This window comes from Cibotium barometz, chromosome 11 (assembly GCF_041138505.1).
Source record: "Cibotium barometz isolate CiBa-2024 chromosome 11, ASM4113850v1, whole genome shotgun sequence".
NCBI classification, from domain to species: domain Eukaryota; kingdom Viridiplantae; phylum Streptophyta; class Polypodiopsida; order Cyatheales; family Cibotiaceae; genus Cibotium; species Cibotium barometz.
The window spans coordinates 55,608,736-55,631,605 of record NC_141056.1 but is presented as its reverse complement, the minus strand read 5'-3'; the positions used below and the strand labels follow the sequence as shown (position 1 = coordinate 55,631,605).

Genomic DNA, 22,870 nt, shown 5'->3' with positions numbered 1-22,870 from the left:
TGCTTGGAGTCCTAGAGATAGAGTTGAGCCTAAGGGGGAGTGTTGAGATGTCAAGCTCAACATGAGTTAACACTTATGATATGCCTAGGTGATCATTTTTTGCTACTTACATCTGTTAACCACTCCGGTTAACATTACCTTTTATGTGGCTACAGTCTTTGTAATGTATCCTTTGTAACCGCGCAAAGCGTTGATTATATAAGAGACATGGGATGACCAAGCTTATGGCTTGTGTAATACCAATCATGAGGAATACCTGTACATAGAGCTAGCGAAACTAGGAAGACTAGTTTTGGGGCCCTAATTGTAAATAGGCACCTGAACATTGTAACTATGAGCTCTTGTATATAAGTCATTTTATGGAATATGAAAAGAGACAATCCCATTTGTCTCACTTGACTTTGCCTTCTCTCTCATTTGAGCTTGTGTTCTTGATTGCTTGCATGTTGGATTGTTGGTGTATGTAAGTAGGGATGGTAATGCTCTCTTTTGTCATCTTCTCTACCTTCTCTTTGCTATCTACCATGTCCCTTTTACATGCTAGTTACATGAGGTAGAGGTTGAGCGTTCCATAGCTCCCTCCTTCTTGCTCTCTACCTAGCTAGTAGATCTCTTCTTGGGTGACACAAGAAGAGGTGAGGTGATCCCCTGGTGGATTCACATTGAGGAGTTAACCCTCTTAGGGTTGGCCAAGTGCAACTCTCCGGACTTGACTCTTGCATGCATCTTTCTTCTCTTCTTTATCTCTTGTGTGCAAGGTAGCATGTTATCCTTAACACCTTTGGCACTGCTGCTGGGGAATGCATTTATCTTAGGGTCCTCCAGACTATTCATTTGCTAGTGCCTTTGATTAGCCTTGTTGGAGTGCAAATCCACTGATTGGTCGTTTAATCTTGTTTGTTTGGTTTTTTGATGATTATTACCTAGAGCATTGGAGTATAATCAAGCATTGGAGTGTTCAAGTCTTCACCGAGATCGGGAAAAGAAGATGAGTGCTCTCACATTGCCCTTAACATTCATGCAAAACCTTAATTTTTTGTGTTTTTTTCTTTAAGTTTTCATTCCAAATTAATCAACTAATTAATCTCAATTTGTTAGTTTTAATCATGCATTGTAGGCACCAATAGATAGCTAGAGATTAGCTCTAGTTCCCTATTAAAACAAAAACACAAAAAAATAGTGGGAAAACACTTGAATCAGCAGGAGATTGAGGAAAAAACCAGGTGGAACTACATTTTGTTGGAATGTTCTGAGAAGCAAACGGCCATTTGCTTAGCACGCCACGACCATGGCACATCTGCCACGCCCGTTCCCCTTCTGCTATTGACCAAATCTAGCAAGATTTCCTACCTAAATGTGGCAGATGCATTAAAATAGGAATAATTGCATTAAACTGAGCATAAATTGAATTTAATTGCATTCAATCTAGGGTGTGTAATTGTACTATCAAAGAATATTTAGGGGGAATGTCAGATTTACACCCAATGCCCAAAAAAATCTTTAAAAATTCCTAGATTTGACAGTGCAGCGAAACCTGAAGTGTCGGCTTTTCCAAATGTGCCACACCCATTCCCTTCTCATTGATAAGTGAACGCCCATTCCAGAGCTCTATTTCAAGCACCACGGCCGCTCTGGAAGTGGCACGGCCATGCCATACCCTCTGTCTCATAATCCTAAAAGCGAACACCTATTCCTTTCTTCCTTTAAAAGTGAATGTTCATTTCTTTCTGTCTTTAAGAAGTGAACACTCATTCCCTTCTTATCTTGAAGCGAATGCCCATTCGAGAGCTCAGTTTGCAATTGCCATGCCTATTCCTTCTCTTTCTCTAAAAGCGAACGTATGTTCCTTTCTTCCTTCAAAAAGCGAATGCTCGTTCCCTTCTCATCTTGAAGAGAATGTCTGTTCAAGAGCTCAATTGCAATTGCCACACCCGTGCCTTTCCTTCCGTCTTCATATTTTGAAAGAAGTGAACGCCTGTTCCTTCTCTTTCTCTAAAGCGAACATCTCTTCCATTCAGATTTGGAAGCAAACACCCATTCCTTTATGCTCCTAAGCAAACATTCATTCTTTCTTTTCATTTCTAGAGTGCACGTTCATGCCCATCCTGAAAGTGAACGTCCGTTCCTTCTCTCCCTGAGAAGCGTACGCCCGTTCGTTTCTCAATTTGAAAGCGTACGCCCGTTTCTTCTATCCCTGAGGAGAGTACGCCTGTTTCGTTTCCCATTTTGAAAGCGTATGCCCGTTTGTTTCAAAGTGTACAGCCATTCCATTCCCTGAGAGAGAGAGAGAGAGAGAGAGAGAGAAGCCACACGACCGTACCAAATTTTCCATGGCCGTACTCTTTACCGGTTCTGAAGTGCCATGGGCGTTCCAAGTTTACCCCAACCGTTCCAACCTACCCAGTGGAATGCCCCGACGGTTCCTTCCTCTACTCAACTACCACGCCTGTTGGAAGTTTGCATGGCCATTTCAAATCTGACTCAAAGCCCCTGCTCATCCGCAATTTTCTTTCATGAGCCCTTGGCCATTCCTTTCCGATTTCATGAGCAAACTCCCATTCCCTTCTCCAATTTGGAAGCCAAAGCCCATTAGTTCTTGATTTTCTGGTGCCACGACCATTTGTTGGCCTTGTCGTGGCCGTTCCTTTCTGATTGCATGAGCTAAAGCCCATTCCATTTTGTTTTTTAGAAGCACGCGGCTATTCATTGGCCTTGATGTGCCCATTTGCTTCCACTATCTAACCTATCATAGCCATTCCTTTTGCAAATGCCATGGCCATTCATTGGATTTACCATAGTCGTACCCTTCTACCAAACCTATAAATAAGGGCCCCACCCCCTCATCTCCTCACTTTTAGCTCTTACCCTAGCCAAACTCTTGCCAATTTTGCTCTTGAGCTCTCACACCCATTTACCAGCCCAGTACCATGTTTGACACTTCTGACTCTTCCATGGAGGTTCTCCGGCATACCTTCATCAGAACGCAACCTCAAACAGCAGGTGGTCGCTTCGAGAAGTACGCCAAGCACCTAACCCAACTCTCTCATCTAGGGGACATTTTCATGAAGCAGGTTAATGGTCACATGGTCCATTCCCTCTCATGAAGAACAACCACAAGGTGGATCATAAGCTCCTGTATTTTACCAGGCTGTGTTACAGGGCCATAGCCTCATACCTGTTGTTGTTCAAAAGATGGAGCAGCTTGGCCTTGGCAGATTCCCAACTTTAGAGCCATGGGGGCTCGACGTATATAACAGCTTGTACTTCACATAAAATTATGACGCCAATCAACATACTGGTGAAGTCTTGGATAATGAGGGCCAGAGACACCAAGTGCATCTCAACGTCAAATTGATCAGAGATTCTTAACCCCTCCCCCACCATGGACCAATCGTATGTCAAGCTTACCAATGCACAGGGGCATCCCCAAGGATGGCATAGAATGGGCCAATATTACTCAAGAGGATCTTATCATGCCGATGAGAGCTCTGTAGTTCTTGCTCATCACCAAGTAGACTGACCGCTCACAGCAGATGTAGCATGCCCACCTTAGCTTGGGTGCACCAAGGTCAAATGATAAATTGCATAGATTATCTTTTTAGGGAGCTACACGCAGTCTATCCAACCCACAAGGGAAGATGGTAGCGGTTGATCCAAGTACTTTATTACGTCATCGGATGGGAAGAGTTGCCCCGTGCAAACCAGCTTATCGGCTCAGACGCAGCAGTCACTTCTCTGCCCTCTCCATCGATTTCTCCAAATCCCCCAGCAACAAAGAGGAAACACCAAAACCTCACCCACATCACAGATCTCCAATAGCAATTAACTCAGGCCCGTGAAGCTACTCAACACTGCTACCACATTTGGACAACATGTCCAATGCATACTACCTCTGTGATAGCCATATGCCCTTGTTGGCCATCCTAATAAGCTCAATGCCAAGGAATTACCTCAGCTCACCCAAATCCTTCATGTCAAATTTTTGCTTGAGGAGACATTTCACACTCTCAACTTCCTCTCCACTATCACCCCCAACAAGTAAGTCATCCACATAGATTGTGATGACCACAAGGCCCTTATCACTCTTTCTCACATAGAGTGAATGATCAGCATCTGTCACATGAAAACCAATGGTAATAAGATATTGTGCTATCATTGTTATGTGGGCCGCACACCGCAAGTGTATATGCCGCACTGCATACCTTAAATGAATAGTGATTATGGGATCTCAATGGGTGTAAATGGGAGGTCGCACCTGTCTGAATCTCGCGACCATGTAACTGTTTTAAAGGCTATATGCTTGTGTATTCTGGGGCAATAAAGCAATCAATCAATCAACACTTTATGTGATAATATAGCAGTCTGTGTTAGTGAATCATTAATCATGTTACATTGTGTATAATTAGTTCTGTATTCATTTATCAGTATAAACTGTCTTTCAATTAATGTTATATGCTAAGAGGGTAATCATTCTCGTATTACTGTACTGGTGTTTAAGTGCATAATACACTTGGTGACCACGATGTTCTTTTGATGATGTGGTTGCATGTGCACGCATTCACAGGGACCACCTAATTTGGTAGTTCTAACTACTGGGCGGTCGTGGCATTGTCGTTTGGAGAATCATGGTCATGATGATGGGGTGGATAATTCTCGTTCTTTTTCTTTGCAAGTTGCCGGGGTGGGATGCAACTCCTTGCGTCAATCCCCGGCAGCGCATCCGTTCCTGCCCCCCTCCCCGTGCATGGAGAGGTGGTTGCTAACTCCCTCGAGTTCACCAACAGCGGGCAGTTCAACAGCTATTCTCAGGACTGACACAACAACCAGTGGTAGTGCTCCCAACACAGTAGTAGATGGCCTAGCTGCATGGATAGATTAAGTATGCAAAGTTTTGCGAGAAGTCTTCTGAGGATCCGGATGCTCACATCCTGTAGTTTGAGAAGACATAAAATCTCAATGTGCCACCTCCACTGGATCAATTACGTATGGAATCCGTGTTCGAGTCCACTTTGAGTGGGAAGGCTTCTAGATGGTTGGCGGAATACATAGTGGATCATTTTCAGACATTTGATGCGGTGAGGATGGCGTTCTTGCAGTGATTTCACGTAGAAAATACTGTCGCCCAAAATTTGGAAAAGCAGGGTGTGCTTAAGCAGGGCAAGCACACAGTGGAGGATTATGCGGCTCGTTTTTGGGTCATGTTGTAACGGGTTCCTCAAAATTAACATCCAGCACATGAGATGCTCAATGACTATTTTCTTATAAGGGTTTGTCTAAGGATCTCCATATAGCCTTAGCGACTATGGATAAGGTTTCCACGAGGCTGCCATATGTGATTGCGAGGGCAATCCTAGTCGGAGAATCCCTGTGGAGGACGAAGACATGCCTAGCAAGAGGAAATCCAAAAAGAAGTCAGGAAAAAGCACATCTCATGGGAAGAAGCACAATAGCTCTGATGATTCGGATGAGGAGAGTCTAGATGAAGATTCTTCTGAAATTGGTAGTGAAGATTCGGATGCCAAACCAGTGAAAGCGACCAGGAAGACCCATAAGGGTGGGAAGGTCAGCACAGCGGTGTCTAGAGAATCCTTGGCTGCTAAGTCGTTGAAAGAGGTCTGCTCGACGTGCCGCAATCCGGGTCATCTTGCTACGGAGTGTGCACTAAATGAGAAATGGTGTGCCATCTTTACTTCTATTATAATGGGAGGGTCCAACGAGCTAGAGGCTCCATTCAATGGAAGGATAAAGAGGAAAGAGATCCTCCGGTGGCATTTGCTCAAACAGCAGGAAGTTCAGATAATGCTTATGGTTACTCCAGTGGAGGCCTGGATCGAGGTGGAGGCCATGGTCGTGGTCAGGGTGGGCGAGGTGAAAATCGACCATGCATCTATTTGTTCTACACAGAGGAAGAACATAGGCGATCGGAGTGCCCAGAGGCGCAAAAGTATGATCGCAAGAAGGTAGAAAGACAAGAAAAGGTAGCAAGGAAGCAACCAAGTGTGTCTATGGTTCAAATTGAGTCCCTTGCTGAGAAAGGAGATCCAGAAGTTTGCGTGGTAACTTGCTCTGGAAAGAAGAGTTGGCCTCCTCCACTTAAAGCAGCAGAACAGGCTAGCATTGATTGGCCAGCACAGGAAGAAGTGCGGCATCAAGCTACCTCTTGGGTAAAGGAGCAAGCACCCAAAATTGAAGTTGAGAAAACCCAAAATGCGATTCATTTTTAAGAAAGTGTAACAGTGATTGCGGATTCTTTCGAATTGTCTAGAAGTAATCCGTAGGTGCCGGAAGGATCTACACTACCTCAGCAGCAGTAGTGGCAGCACCAATCAGCAAGAAATGATTGGGATGAACTCTTGCAAGCACCACTTCAGATTAAGTTGGGACAATTGCTAAAGCTAGTTCCAAATTTTCACTAGTCCCTGGCAACAGCTGATTTGGGTATGGTGTCACCCACAGTGGCTACGGTTGAAGCTCAAGTGTGCAGAACCAGTCCTCCCTGATCTCCCGGTGACAAACACATGCATTTCGGAGATTTCGATGGTTTATCATGGGACTGTCATTGATCAAGTTCTAATTGATGGTGGTGCGGGTGTCAATATTACGACGCAGTTGGCTTGTGAGAAGATGGGTTGGTTGGATTGGGAACTGGCCCCATTTTTTGGTGCAGATGGTTGACCAGCGCCGAGTTCGTCCTCTTGGCATTTTGAAGGGAATAGTTATTGAAGTTGTGGGAATTTTGTTTGTGATGTCTTTTATGGTCTGTTGAGATATCGAGCTCGTCTAGTGAGGCGGTGGCCACTGATGATCCGCCTGGGGGATAGGCCCCACACTTACACCACTAGCATGGTTGGTGAGATCATGGGAGATATGCGGCCAGTGGGATGACAGGCTGTGTGACAGTCATTCTAGAGACTGGCATAGTTATAGCGCCAACTCATTTAGTCGGGTTCACACTATAGAGAACCCGTGTATGTATTGGTTGAGTACCTTTCATATTATGTGTACTCTTATTCTTGTATATGGTGTGTTGAGTGTTGAGTAGAGAAGAAGAAGATTTTCAGCCTCTCACCTTGTGTGTTCTCTATTAGGGTTTTGTGAGTGTGTGTGTGTGCTTGCAAGAGCTCAAGCTCTCTTCCCCCCTGCATCTTTTCATGGTATCAGAGCCTGGTTCGTGCTAAGGGCTGAGCTGCAAGCAAGAGAACCACAGGAAGCGGTACGAGGGTAAGAGCTTCAACTACTCTTCCCTATTGTGTTGGTGACTACACCCTTGTCGGGAGCTCTACGGAAGCAGGTGATTTCGAGCACTGCGGTAAGTCATCGATTCTCTGCAGAACTCTGTTTTAAGTATTGCAGGAAGACAAATTGACTGTGCAGACACTGTGGGTGCTGCAAAGAGGTCTACAGTTGCCATTGGGTGTATGTATGTACATTGAGGTCACTGGTTGTGACATTTGAGTGGACTGCAGTACCGCTGTGCAGAAAATACAGCAGTTGTGCAGGAAAAACCAGAGTGCAATTTTTGGTAAAATTGTGTGTTTGGCAAGATGTCTAATGATGGCATAACACAGATTGTGGCTGAGAAGCTGGATAAGAATAACTTCCATGCTTGGAGATTCAGGTTGACTAATTTCCTGATGGGAAAAGGCTATTGGGACTACATAGAAGGTGAACATGAAGAGGCACCGGAGATACCGGACATAAATCCTACTGCTGCAGATGTGAAAGAGTTTAAAGACTGGAACCACCAAGGAGCCAGGAAGGTTATGTATTGGCTATCCATTAGTATACAGGACACCATGATTGGGCACATTCAGGATGCCAAGTCCCCCAAGGAGGTGTGGGACACCTTGGTAAAGCTTTATGAAACAAATACCAAGGCACGTAAGATACAGTTGAAGAATGAACTTCATACTGTGGAGAAAAAGAGCATGTCTATGAATGACTATGCGCTGAAGATAAAGGGTATTGTGGAATCCCTTGCATCTATTGGTGTGTCAGTAGATGATGATGACAAGGTGGAAGTCTGTCTACGTGGTCTCGGGCCACAATACAAGGCGTTCAAGACGTCTATTCAGACTCGGGAAAACATTCCCAACTTTACAGATTTGGTGTCTATGCTGATTATCGAAGAGAAGAACTTGGGTGAAGACCAACAGTCTTCACAAAGCAAAAACAGTTCAGAGCAACAGGCCTTCTACACGAGTTCAGGAAGAGGACGAGGTAGAGGAGGCCGTGGACGCGGTCAAGGAGGTGGCCAAACAGGTAATCAGAATTATGGCCAGCAGCAGCAGCAACAACAACAGTCCCAGAATCAACAACAACAACAACACGCAGGTGGAAGAGGTAAATTTAGAGGCAGGGGGAGTCAAAGAGGCCGTGGAAATTGGCAAAGGCAATATAATGATGCACGTGAATGCTATTATTGTGGTAAGCCTGGACATGTGCAGTCAGAATGTTATAAGAAGCAAGCTGACATGCAAAATGGGAAAGTGCAGCAAAACAACTATGCATCCTCAAGCAGAAATAATGAGGATAATGAAAGGTTGTTTGTTATGCAGCATGTCGTGAATGCCATGTCTGAAAATGTTGATGCAGCACAAAAAGATAATGTATGGTATGTGGATTCAGGCGCTTCGAAACCACATGACGAGTCATGGGGAGTGGTTCAAGGAGATGAAAAACCCAGAAAGACCAGGTTTTGTGGAAACAGGGGATGACACTGCTCATCCAATTGCCCATGTTGGAGATGTGCCATTGTCTATGCAGGATGGCAAAGTGAAGTACCTTGCAGATGTACTTCATGTACCGAACATAACAAAGAATCTGGTTTCAGTTGGCCAGATGATTGAGCAGGGGTTGCAGGTTCGGTTTAACCCTGTGATGGGTGTTATGTTGAAGATTTCAAAGACAAGTGCAAGTTGGTTGCAAAAGGCAACAAAGTGGGCAGAATGTTTGCGTTGGATGTAGACATGCCTGAAATGAGTGCTGCAATGTTTGCAAATGGTTCAAGAGTTGTTGCAGACATAGACATATGGCATAAAAGAATTGGACATGTAAATGTGCAGAGATTGAAGTCTATGCAGACAAAAGGAATTGTGACAGGACTGCCAAAATTTAAAGTGGAAGGCATGCAGAAAATATGTGAAGCATGCCAGTTTGGGAAGCAAACAAAGCATGTGTTTCCACGTAACAGATATGTGAGCAGAAATGCACTAGATGTTGTGCATTCAGATGTATGGGGTCCTACGAAGACCATATGCTGCAGGTACTATGTGACTTTCATTGATGACCACACAAGGAAAGTGTGGGTATATTTCATGAAAGAGAAGAGTGAGGTGTTCACTCACTTTCAGAATTTCAGAGTTTTGGTTGAAAAGCAAACAGGGAAATATGTAAAGTGCCTAAGGTCAGATGGAGGGGGAGAGTACTTCTCCAATGAGTTCTCTGAATTTTTGAAGAAGAATGGTATTCGGAGACAGTATACATGCAGATACACTCTGTAGCAAAATGGAGTTGCTGAGCGGAAAAACAGGCACATTGCTGAGATTGCGCGAGCATTGATGGAAGAGAAGAATATGCCGCATTGCTATTGGGCTGAGGCTGTTTCTACAGCAGTATACATCATGAACAGGACTCCAACTGCAGCCATACATGATGTAACTCCAGAGGAGAGGTTTACTGGCAGAAAACCAGATTTGTCTCATCTGAAAGTCTTCGGATGCATTGCATATGTGCATGTGCCAGATGAGTTGAGAACTAAGCTGGATCCGAAAGCTGAAAAATGTGTGTTTATTGGATATTCCCTTGAGCAAAAGGGATACAGGTGTTATAACCCTGCTACACGTGAGTTGAGGGTAAGCAGGGATGTTGTCTTTGATGAGATGAGCAGTTGGTATGCTGCTGAAAAAGAAGCTATTGGGGCTGATGTGAGTGGAAGTGTGGTTGCACAGAATGCAGGTCAGCAATCACAGTCTTTGAGTGGACCAGGAGAGTCCTCATCTAGTGGGTCTATTGATAGACCATGGAGTGGCAGGCTGCGTCATAATACCAGCCCTGCAAATGTGATTAGTACATCACGTAAAGGAAAAGAGAAAGTGGTTGAGCCCCTTGGTATGCCTGACATTTCTGCAGGGCATTCTCATGTTGATGGAGAGTCTAGTGGCTCAGATATGAGCCTTGATGAGGAGCTTGGGATCCCAGCTATGAGAACACCTGGTGTAAATAAGGCTATGGAAGCCATGAATGAAAAGCTACGAAGATCACAGAGAGTGAAGAACCCTGTGCAGAGATTTACATATGATGGTTATGTGGCACATCACTATGCATATATGGCAAAGGTTGTGCAGGTTGTAGAGCCCACATGCATTGATGAGGCTATTGGAAATGTGTGTTGGAAGAAAGCTATGGATGAGGAGATGGATGCACTATATGGAAATGAAACTTGGGATTTAGCGCAATTGCCTGAAGGCAAGAAAGCCATTGGGTGGATGCAAGTGGGTGTACAAAGTTAAACATAATAGTGATGGAAGCATAAACAGGTACAAGGCTAGATTGGTAGCCAAAGGATATGCGCAGACATATGGGATTGATTATGAGGAAACTTTCAGCCCAGTTGCCAAGATGGCAACGGTGAGAGTTGTGATAGCAGTGGCTGCGTCAAAGCAATGGCCTTTACATCAGATGGATGTAAAGAATGCATTCTTGCATGGGGATTTGCAAGAAGAGGTGTATATGTTGCAGCCACCTGGTTATGAGGATGTGGGTCACCCTGAGCATGTTTGCAGGTTGAAGAAAGCCTTGTATGGCTTAAAGCAAGCACCAAGAGCATGGTCTGAAAAGATTTCTAAATATCTTGTCACTATTGGCTTTCATGTAGCCAATGCAGATTTCTCGCTGTATGTGAGACATGGTGATAGAGGGGTTGTGCTTGTTGTCATCTATGTAGATGACTTGATCATTACGGGGGACCATGATGCAGAGATCTTTGATGTAAAGATCTTGCTTAGACAGAAGTTCAAGATGAAGGATCTGGGGGAGCTCAGATATTTCTTGGGCATTGAGGTGATTAGGTCACCACATGGTATTGGATTACTGCAGAGACAGTATGGCTTGGACATGTTGTCCAAGTATGGTATGACAGGCTGTAAGCCTATTTTTGTGCCATTGGATCAGAATGGCAAGTTGAGTGCAGATTCAGGAGAGATCTTGGAGGATCCTACTATGTACAGGAGCATAGTAGGAAGTTTGATCTACATGACGATCACCAGACCAGATTTGAGCTATGCTGTTGGGTTGGTGAGTCAGTTTATGCAGGTTCCACGGAAACCGCATTTGGATGTAGTGAGACGCATACTGAGGTATGTGAAGTCTACTTTGCATTGTGGACTATTCTATGAGACTCGGACAGAGATATGTGTACATGGGTACACAGATGCTGATTGGGCTGGTAGTATCTCAAATAGAAGATCTACCAGTGGATTCATGTTTTCTTTGGGGAGTGCTGCTGTGACTTGGAGCAGCAAGAAGCAGCCTACGATTGCTCTATCGAGTACAGAGGCCGAGTACAGAGGAGCTGCTATGGCAGCATGTGAGGTAGCTTGGTTAAGAAAGCCACTTGCAGATTTGGGTCTATCAGTGGATAGACAAGTTGTCATTTTCTGTGACAACATTAGCAGTATACAGTTGGCCAGGAACCCAGTCTTTCATGCTCGTACGAAGCACATAGAGGTCCACTACCACTTGGTCAGAGAGAAGGTCTTGGCAGGAGACCTTGACCTTGTTTATGTCAGCACAGAGGATCAGGTAGCTGACATCTTCACCAAAGCATTGGGTACAGAGAAGCTCCGCAGATTCAGGGCTTCGCTTGGTGTACATGAGATGGAGTTGAGCTCGAGGGGGAGTGTTGAAATATCGAGCTCGTCTAGTGAGGCGGTGACTGATGACCCGCCTGGGGGATAGGCCCCACACTTACACCACTGGCATGGTTGGTGAGATCATGGGAGATATGCGGCCAGTGGGATGACAAGCTGTGTGACAGCCATTCTAGAGACTGGCATAGTTATAGCGCCAGCTCATTTAGTCGGGTTCACACTATAGAGAACCCGTGTATGTATTGGTTGAGTACCTTTCATATTATGTGTACTCTTATTCTTGTATATGGTGTGTTGAGTGTTGAGTAGAGAAGAAGAAGATTTTCAGCCTCTCACCTTGTGTGTTCTCTATTAGGGTTTTGTGAGTGTGTGTGTGTGTGCTTGCAAGAGCTCAAGCTCTCTTCCCCCCTGCATCTTTTCATGGTCCTCAATATGGAAGACTCCAATCAAGAATACAATCTTTTGTTGGGCCGTCCATGGTTGTCGCAGGCCAAGGTGCGGCACAATTGGGAACACAATCATATGACAGTTTGCCGGGGTCAAAAAAAAAGTGAAGTTCTAATTATGGGAGTATCGTTAGCTGAGCAGTGCAGTCTAGCCAGTGATTGCAAAAATAGTTAATATGGCTGAAGGCTTGGATGAAGACAAAGAGGAGCAATTTTTGCGGGCTAATGTGGATTTGATTCCACTCTATGTAGTGGATGTAGCATGCATTTCCGCGGAATATGCAGTGGTGTGGATGGTGGCTCCTATGCCGGAGAAGTTTCTCGGGGAACCGTTTCTTGGTGCAGATGGTCATTCCCCCAGATGGTGATCTGAAAGATATTTTGGAACAAGAAAGAGCTTTTGAGGCGCAAATGAACAAAGTTTCTAGAGTCGAAGAAGATGCTCTGGAGACAGTCTTTTTGGGGAAAGATAAAGAATCAAAATCGGTGAAAGTTAGTAGTTTGCTGGATGATAAGTTTCGGGAGGCTCCGGTGGATCTTTTGACAGAATTTATGGATGTCTTTGCATGGGACTACTCAAACATGAAGGGCCTAGATCCTAATTTTTATCAGCATCACATCCATTTGAAGCTGGATGTAATTCCTTCTAGACAGCAGCAGTATAGAATGAATCCGCATGTTGCTAAGCAGGTTAAAGATGAGCTAGATTGTCTCCTGCTTGCAGGTTAGGTTCATTGCTCCAATAGAGAATCCGGAGTGGATTTCTCCAATTGTGATCATGCACAAGAAGAATAAGAAGATACACATCTATGTAGATTACAGGAAACTTAATGTGCGACTACTGTTCCCAGATCCTTTTCCCTTGCCATACACGGATACCATCTTGGATGATGTGGCAAGCCATGAGATGTATTCATTTCTTGATGGGTTTAGTGGCTACAATCATAATCAGATGGCACCAAAAGACCAAGCTAAGACAGCATTCATCACATCTTGGGGCGTGTTTGTGTGTACAGTGATGTGGTTGGCTTGAGGAATGCTCTAGGTACTTTTCAACGGGATATGCATAAAATTTTTGGGCCATTCTTGATAGCATTTATGCGGGTCTTTCTAGATGATCTAAGTGTGTTCGGGACATGCGTTCAGCATTTGGAACATCTGCGTCTGTGTTCTCAGAAATCTCGAGAGGTATCTTTCAGTTTAAATCCATTGAAGTGTGCCTTTACGGTTCGGAGTGGGAAGTTACTAGGGCACATTTATATCACAAGAAGGCATTGTTGTGGATCCCGATAAGGTGGTGGCTATGATGCAAGCTCCAACACTTGTAAATTCGAAGGAGTGTATGTGGTTTCTGGGTCAAATTCGGTGGCATGGGTGACACTTGCGGTTTCTGGCGCATTTGGCAATTCCACTAAATCTGGTGGCTCATGTGGATTGCAAAGAATTTTCTTGGACAGAAGAATGTGATTTGGCATATCGCAGGTTGAAGCTAAAATTATCCCGTGCACCAGTTATTATGAGGCCGCTAGATTGGGAGAAGTATTTTCATGTCTTTGTGGATGCTTCAGATACATCAATTAGCAGTGTGTTAATGTAGGAGCAGAGTGCTGGCTGGTTTCAACCTGTTTATTATGCAAGCTGCATATTATCCTCTGCAAAGAAGAATTATTCAGTAAAACAGAGCGAGAGTGCTTCAGCATGATATACTCAGTGAAGAAGTTTTGGCATTATCTTCTGGGGAGAATTTTCTATTTCCATGTGAAATTCTGTGTTGCTTTATCTAGTGCGGTTGTAGAATTTAACCAGAAGATTGGCAAGGTGGATGTTGTTACTGCAGGAGTTTGACTTTGAAGTCATTCATCGACCAGGTTTGCAGCATGTAATAGTAGATTATCTTTCAAGACTGGATTCAAGAGGACAAGCTACATGAGTGAATGACGAGTTTTTGGATGCCTGGATTCGAGAGGACAAGCTACATAAGTGGATGACGAGTTTTTGGATGCATCACTTTTTGCTGTTTTAAATGAAGCGGATGCAGTTCTTGATGCAGTTCTGCCTCTTTCTGTGCCTTGGACATGGTACAAGGAAATGTTTTGTTTTTTGTCTATAGGTGCTATGCCAACTCATTTGACAAAGGATCAACGGAGGCCGCTTGCATTGTGGAGTCGTTCCTTTGAAGTTTACATTGGAGAATTGTACTACCGCAATGTTGCTGATGTGCTGTTGCGATGTACTACTGCAAGATCAGGAGGCCATGTTGCAGGATGCACATTGCAGAGTCTCGGGAGGGCATTTTTCGGGGAAGATTACTGCATGCAAAGTGTTGCATTAAGCTGGCTTGTGGTGGCCAACAGTTTATTTTGATGCACAGCAGTTCGTGTGGAAATGCGTTGTGTGCCAGAGGATGGGCCAGCTGTCACACAAAGGGACCACATGCCTTTACACCAGATATTGCCACTTGATCCTTTTCAGAAGTGGGGTTTGGATTTCATGGGGGCTTTTAAACCCGCAGTGGTGAAGATGAAAAACCGGTATATTCTAATGTGACAACAGATTACTACAGCAAGTGGGTGGAAGCTTGGGTGTTACAGGACAACTCTACTCTTTCAGTGGTGGCAAAGTGTCTATACAAGGATGTATTCACTCGTTTTGGCTGTCCGGTGGAGCTGGTTAGTGATCGAGAGGGTCATTTTATTAGTAAAGTGATCAAGGAAATAGTGGGATTTTATTTGATTCTTCACAAGAAGTCATCCCCCTACTATCCACAAGCCAATGGATTGGTTGAATCATCCAATAGGCAAATTGTGCGAAGCTCGTAAGCAAGAATTGGAAGGATTGGGATGTTAAGCTTCCGTTAGCACTTTGCCTATTGGATGTTAAGCTTCCGTTAGCACTTGGAAGGATTGGGATGTTAAGCTTCCGTTAGCACTTTGGGCGTACCGAACAGCTTACAAGGTGGAAACTGGATTAACCCCTTTTAAGCTTGCTTTTGGGATGGAGGCTATCACACCGGTCAAGTTTGTTGTGCCGAGTTTGCGGATTGCGGCAGCAGAAGATAAACTGCTGCTAGTAGTCTTTAGCTTATCGACTAGAAGTTTTGATCATTAGATGAAGATCTGCTGTGGAGTTTTTATTGGGAACTCCAAAATCAGAGGAATTGTTAGGTGGATCATCACTCCAAGAAAAAGATTTTTCAAAAAGGGCAGTTAGTTTGGTGTTCAATACTCGCATGGGGAAGTTGCCAGGCAAGATGAAGGTACAGTGGTCCGGTCCTTTTTGGATATTTGCTCCTTGTGGGGCCACTTCATTCTTTTTGGTGAACTTACAAGATGAAGTTTTATCCTCTCTAGTTAATGGGTTCCGGTTGTGGCATTATTATGTGGCGGCACCCATTCAATGCCCTTTTCCAGTTTTTGAGGAGGCAGATGTCTCTTTCATGATGATCTCTTTAACAAATAATGAGGAGAAAAATACAATCTTAGCTTTTGCTTGAAGTTTAAGAAAAGGTGTGCATGGCAGATGTGGTCCACTGTTGTGCGAGTTGTTGTATGCAAAGGGGAAAATTCTATTTTTGGATTTTCACTTTTGCGTTCGCATACCTTCTTGCTTCTTTGAGCGTTCTGCGAGTTCTCTGCTCTTCCGTGCACTTTTGCAAACATGATGGCCCTGGTGCAGTTCCTGCTACTAACTCCCATTTAGAACCTCGAGCTACCCATTACTGATGCTTGGCTGCAGGACATGTGCATGAGGATTTTTGCAAACCTCCATTGGTCTCACGAGTGCCAGTGCATCCTATGGCATATCGGTTGCTGCAGGGCGGTGACATGGTGGAAATTAATGGTGAAGTCAGAGAGCTGATTGTGCAGCTTATCTAAGAACGTCTTTCATTGCTTCTGGATGGTGGCATCCAGGCTATCTAGACGGTGATTGCACAGGAGATGGAAGCAGAGTTCGGGCCGAGAGTTAGTGGAGAGCATAAATTGTCTCGCTACACCATTGCAGGAGTTAGGGATTGCTATAGGTGGTTCTCAGAAGCAATTTGGTTGCACATGGGTTATGATTTTCTTGAAGTTACCAGAATATGGCACTGTTTCTTGGGATCGAGTATTGAAGAACAAGATTCGCTTTGAAGCATAGCGAGTTTGTGCGCAGGTCGCAAGGGGAGCAGCAGTAAACTCTAAAATAGGGCAAATATTGTTTTCTATGGAGCCCAATTTCTTGGTTTCTATGCACCCTTGTTGTCATTTCTTGGGGGCCTTTCTCGATTAGTGCTGCTGAAGTAATAGTGGCAGTTTCTAGTGGCACCACTCACGCAGGTGGTAGTTCAGCAAAGGGGAAGGAAACGTACATCTGCGGCCTTGCTCAATACTATTTCACCTGTGCCACTGACTGTTGAATCAATTGAGGCTCAGAGGTCTGAGAGCCATGTGGATATTCCACCAATCTCTCCGAAGTGCTTGGAGATATGCTTGTTTTTCCAATTTCTACAGTTGGATTTGTATCAGAGACAATTGTATCCATTGTATCTACCCCGGGGTGGCTTAGTCTGGAAATGACACCGCAGGGTGTCTACTCTTGATTGATGGCGTAGGAAAGTGCGGCAGAAGATGGTGGTGTGTGCAGTACCAAGTGTACCTGTTTCATTTGCAATTACAAGTTCTAAAGAGCCCAGTTGGTTAGTGCGGTTGCAGGGGTTGTCCGCGAGACTGCAACACTTTCTATGATTGCGATTCACACTGATGCAATGGTAGTGACTACACTCCCTTTTCCTTGGGAGCAGCTGCAGTACACTTTTCAGCCTGCTCATTTGGACAGCTGTGCCAGACTACTTACCCATGCTGCACAATCTTTGCGTACTATGCCACACTCCAGCTCCCAGGCGGAGAGACTGTAAGATTTGGAAGAGCAGGTACACGCTCTAGAAAGGCATAACACTATTTTGAGAGGCAAAGCTGCAGCTGTACCTCTGCTGGAAGGTCGAATCACTGCATTAGAGAAGAGGGTGCAGGTTGCAGAACTCAATGAAAGAGAATGTGCGAGACGCTCATGAGAATTTTTATCGAGCGGTCATGGAGGAGATTGCTCATCAACGCACAAATGATGCTTTGGCTAATTATCTTATGCTTAATTTGGGCGACATTTTGATCAACATGGAAGATCTAGAGTCATTGGTGGGTGGTCACTCTTTGCCTGGAGGTGTCTCAGCCCCATGGGAGGAACAAATTGCACTATGGCACAATTTAGTGGCAAGCCGGCCCGTTGCAGTGTGGCATCCCTGTAGAGCCCGTTTCTACATAGGTTTCTGATCCTGTTGTTTCACACATAGTGACAGGGGTAAGCAAGTGGTTGCTAGAGACAATGCTATGGATAGTTCTGATGCAGTTATGGCCATGTTGGTTTGAGAGCGTGATGAGGCAGTGAAAAAAAGAAAGCACTTTGCAGCAGAGCAGCCTTCAACATGCAGAAGGAGGTTATTCATAATCTCTGGCTTTGGCTTGAAATGTGCTCCCACAGTTTTTCTTTGCATCTGCCTCCTCAACCTCCTTGGTGGAATGTGGCCAATGATTTTTTGTCACGGCATTATGATCGACATGTGCCTTTTGCACAATTAGCTCTGGAAACATGCAGTGTTTTGATGGAGGCAACTCAGGAGCAGGTGCATGCTCGCATTCAAGGTCTGGTGGAGCAGGTTTTGCTGAGATCGTAATGGCCGAAGGCTCGACCAGTACCTACTCAGTGTATGAAGAGCTGTTTTGGGAGGTTCGGCAAACACATGAAGGATCAACAAGTCATGCCAACACTTCTAGTGCAGATTCTTGACGGCGTCGACGTGGTGCAGATCAACCGTAGTAGAAGTGTTGCTGTTGCGGGTTGTGGCAATCTCTTTTTTGTGGGTTTATGCAGTCCACCCGTATGTGCCAAGTGTTTTAGTGGGCCGCACACCGCAAGTGTATATGCCGCACTAAGTACCTTAAATGAATTGTCATTATGGGATCTCAAGGGGTGTAAATGGGAGGTTGCACCTGTATGAATCCCGTGAACATGTAAGTGTTTTAAGGCTATATGCCTGTGTATTCTGGGTAATCAAGAAATCAATCAATCAACACTTCATGTGATAATATAGCAGTCTGTGTTCGTGAAGCATTAATCATGTCACACTATGTATAATGAGTTATGTATTGAATTATCAGTATAAGCTATCGTTCAATTAATGATATATGCTAAGAGGGTAATCATTCCCGTATTACTATTACTGGTGTTTAAGTGCATAATACAATCTTATCATGCCATGCTCTCAGTGCTTGTTTCAAGCCATATAAAGCTTTACGCAACTTGCATACAAGATCAGGGTGACCTACATCTTCATAACCTGGTGGGGCTGATCCATATACACTTCTTGTAATTCACCATGTAAGAACACATTCTTAACATCCATTCGTTTTGTAAAACCCATACTTTTGATACAACCACCATAATAACAGCTCTCACGGTTGCCATCTTGGCAACAGGGCTAAACGTCTCCTCATAATCAATTCCATAAGTTTGAGCGTAACCTTTGGCAACCAATTTTACTTTATACCTACTACTACTTCAATCTGAGTTGTGCTTTATTTTGTACACCCACTTGCATCCAATAGCCTTCTTGTCCTCAAGAAATGCCACCAAGTCCTCCCAAGTCTCATTTGCATCCAGTGTAGCCATTTCTTCATCCATGTTTTTCTCCCAATCTACAATCCTAATAGCTTCTTTAAGACATGTGGGTTCAACATCTTACACAACTTTAGCCATATATACATATAATGATGAGCCACATAACTAGCACATGTCAACCTATCAACATGTTTTCTAAACCTCCTTGACCTGCATTGTCCATGATCACTACCTGGAATTTTTGTAGCTTCTCTTTCCTTTCCTACACTAGGTGTTCTAATACCTAGAGTCCCAAGCTCATCATCAAGGCTCTTCTCTAAGCCACTAGACTCTCCATCAACATAAGAATGCCTTGCAAAAATGTCGAGCATACCAAGAGGCTCACCAACCTTCTCTTTTCCTTTTCGTTCTATTTTGATGTAACCTGCCACTCCATGGTCTATCAACAGACCCAACACAAGAGGACTCTCCACGTCTACTCAACGCCTGTGATTGTTGAATTGCTTTGTGTGCAATCACATTTCCAATTACATAAACCCCAACAAGATCTTTTTCAACAGCATACCAGCTACTCATTTTATCAAACACAACATCTCTGCTTATCGTCAACTCACATGTAGTAGGGTTATAGCATCTATATCCCTTTTTCTCAAGAGAATATTCACTGCCTTTGAGTCCAACTTCATATGCAACTCATCTCGCACTTGCACATAGGCAATACATCCAAAAACTTTCAAGTGAGAAATCAGGCTCCTTGCCACTGAATTTCTCCTCTGGCATTAGATCATGTATAGATGTAGTAGGGGTCTTGTTCATGATATAAACTATTGTAGAAACAACTTCAGCCCAATAGCTATGCAACATATTCTTCTTTGTCATCAATTCTCATGCTATCTCTGCAATGTACCTATTTTTCCGCTTATTAGTAACTCCATTTTCCTGTGGAGTGTATCTACATGTAAATTGTCTCTGAATACCATTCTTCTCCAAAAACTCAGAGAACTCATTGGAGAAGTACTCTCGCCCTCCATATGACCCTAGGCACTTCACATGCTTTCCTATCTACTTTTCAACCATCACTCTGAAATTCTGAAAATGAGTGAAAACTTAACTCTTCTCCTTCATGAAATACATCCACACTTTCCTTGTGTGATCATCAATGAATGTTATATAATACCTACACAGCCACCCATAGATGTAGTTTTTACAAGACCCCATACATTTGAATGCACAACATCTAGTACATTCCTGGTCACATTTCTATCATGTGGAAATACATGCTTTGTTTACTTTCCAAATGTCCTCTAGCTTGCGAGATGAGGACATCTCGCGTTTTTTAAGTGGGGTAGGACGTAAGATTCCTCCCTCCAGCTTTTGAGGTGTGCAGGTGTAAGAACCTTCCCTTTTGGTCTTATAATTATTCCCCTCTCTGAAATAAAAGAAAGATCGTGTTTTGCCTTGTTTTGGATTGGAGAGAGAAAATGTCTAGAGTGAGGTAATTCAAAATTGAGATAAAAATCCTCCTAGTGTCTAAAATGGTTTCCCCTGAAACAAAAATTCAAAAAGAACTTTCCAAGGTGCAATTGGAATTTATTGAAAATAGGTATAAAGGACCTTAGCCTAAGGGTCCAGATTTTTAAAAAAATTTAGATTATGGTCCAATTAAGGTTCCTATGGACCAATAAGATTAATCCAAATGTAGGGAGGAGATAAATTGAAGAATAAAAGAAAAGCCCCCCCAAAAAAATGAGTAAATGCTCACATAAGATGAAGAGTGGACTAAGGACCAAAGAAAAGAATTAAAAAACTGAATTTTGACACCTCAGTGTGGAGATCTCCTCTCATGAATTAGGCGCCTTTTTCTCATCATTACCCCCTTAATCAATAAAATGAGATATTTTCATCTCTCCTCTCTCCTATTTCTAAACTAGATCCAAAAAGTAAGCTGAACTAAGTTCCCAAAAATGGTCAAAAATTGACCAAAGTGATCTGGAAAATTCTAGAATCAGTTTGCTTGGTTAGAGGCTCACTTTTTCCTATATATAGAAGCCTCCCCCTTTGTAAAAGCTTAATGGTGTTTATGCACTGTTACTCTTCTCCTGTTCTGAGCCATCTACAATGAATTTTTTAATAATTCAATTATTTTTGGCCTAATCCTCTCTAAAGTGAATTGGTGGCCACTCTTGCTTCAAACAAGAGTAGAACCCTCAATCCCTCAAGCCAAAGGAGAGCTTACAAGCTCCATGTAAGATAATTTTCTTACTTGTTTAATGAAAAATCTATGGTTTTCTTAATTTTTATGTTTTATAAATTTTGAATTAAATTCAAATGCTATGCCTTTGATAAAAGGCCACCCCCTTCTCTTCTTTACATTCCAACATTTCTCAATCCTAGAAAGATTAACTAAGGGATTAATTAAACTCTTTTTAATATTTACTCTCTTGAATTTAGAAAATTGTGTAGATTAGAGCTCTTTAAATCTAATTTGGGTTAATTTAAGATAAATAAAGAATGAAAAAAATGAGAAATTGTCAGCCATACAAAGGAGGTTATGGCAAAATTTTCTAAAATTTTGTGGAAAAGAAAGTTTGTTTTTATGTTATTTCAAAAGAGTAATTCCCACCATTTTTGCATCTAAAAGAAATATTTTAACTACTCCATGTACATATTCACCTATGAATATGCATGGATATCACTGGTATTAATTATTAAATTTGATTTTTATGCATAAAAAGATGCATAATGGAATTTTTTACTATAAAAGTGTTATTCTTATTAAAATTGATTTCTATGCATAAAAAGATGGATAATAGAATTTTTTAAGTATAAAAGTGTTATTCTTATTAAATTTGATTTCTATGCATAGAAAGATGCATAAAGGATTTTTTTTACAAGTGTTATTCTTATTAAATTTGATTTTTATGCATAGAAAGATGCATAAAGGAATTTCTTTTATTACAAAAGTGTTATTCTTATTAAATTTGATTTTTATGCATTCTCTTTAATTCTATGTTTAATTTCTATGAGTATTTGATAAGTGAATAAGTAAATACTCTGAGAGAGGAATTTCTATCATTTTATATTCACTCGGATTGTAAAGAGAAAATTCAGGAAATCTATCAAAGTCGAAATATTTAGATAAATGATTAATTTATTCCTCATCAGAATTCGTGATTAATTTAGAAATCAGTTAATATTCAACGAAATGAAATTCAATAAAATAGTAACTGAAATATCACCCCCCCCTTTTTTAGAAAGATAGTTTAGGAAGAACCTTATCAGACTCGAACCCTGAATCAGACTATGACCAAGACCAAACTCTTTCGTCAGTTTCGAGGAAAGAAGATGTGACCAGTTCAGGAAAATACACTCAAATCTCCCACCAACTCTCAAACTAAGTTAAGACCCTTCGAATTGATCTGAGGATCAAGGTTACAGAATTCAAGGAATTCAGTTTTGAAATTTAGTATTACGATTATGAAGTTTTAGGGATACTCATTTAAGATATACTCATTGTATTCAAAAGAAAATCAAACTAAAAACTTGCATAGAAACCCTGTTTTCTTAAAGGACTGTCTTACGCCAGAATGCTGGAGGGAGCATTTGGTATATGTGTTTTTCTAAGGGAAGTTCGATTGCAATAGCTGGCGACGGGGAGTGTTCAAAGGATAGCTCACGCGACAAAGCCAACCTCGGTATGGTTAAAATGGTGCGCTTTCGGTACGATGGACGAGGGCCGACGAAGCGGTCCCTGAGTGAAGTGCCAGGACACCTAAGGAGGATCCTGGAGGGTTCTGACCAGGCGATGCACGGGCTCGTGATGCCTAGGACACCCATGTGTATGTCGTGGAAGATGGACCAATGATTATTGTAATCTGTTATTACTGGATCTTGTTGCTGATC

The 22,870-nt window shown here is 42.9% G+C and overlaps 1 pseudogene; it reads right to left on the bottom strand.

The window, feature by feature from the left end:
- Positions 1-3,235, bottom strand: part of LOC147634352 (uncharacterized) — a 39,159-nt pseudogene extending 35,924 nt beyond the window's left edge.
- Between the last annotated feature and the right edge of the window lie 19,635 nt (positions 3,236-22,870).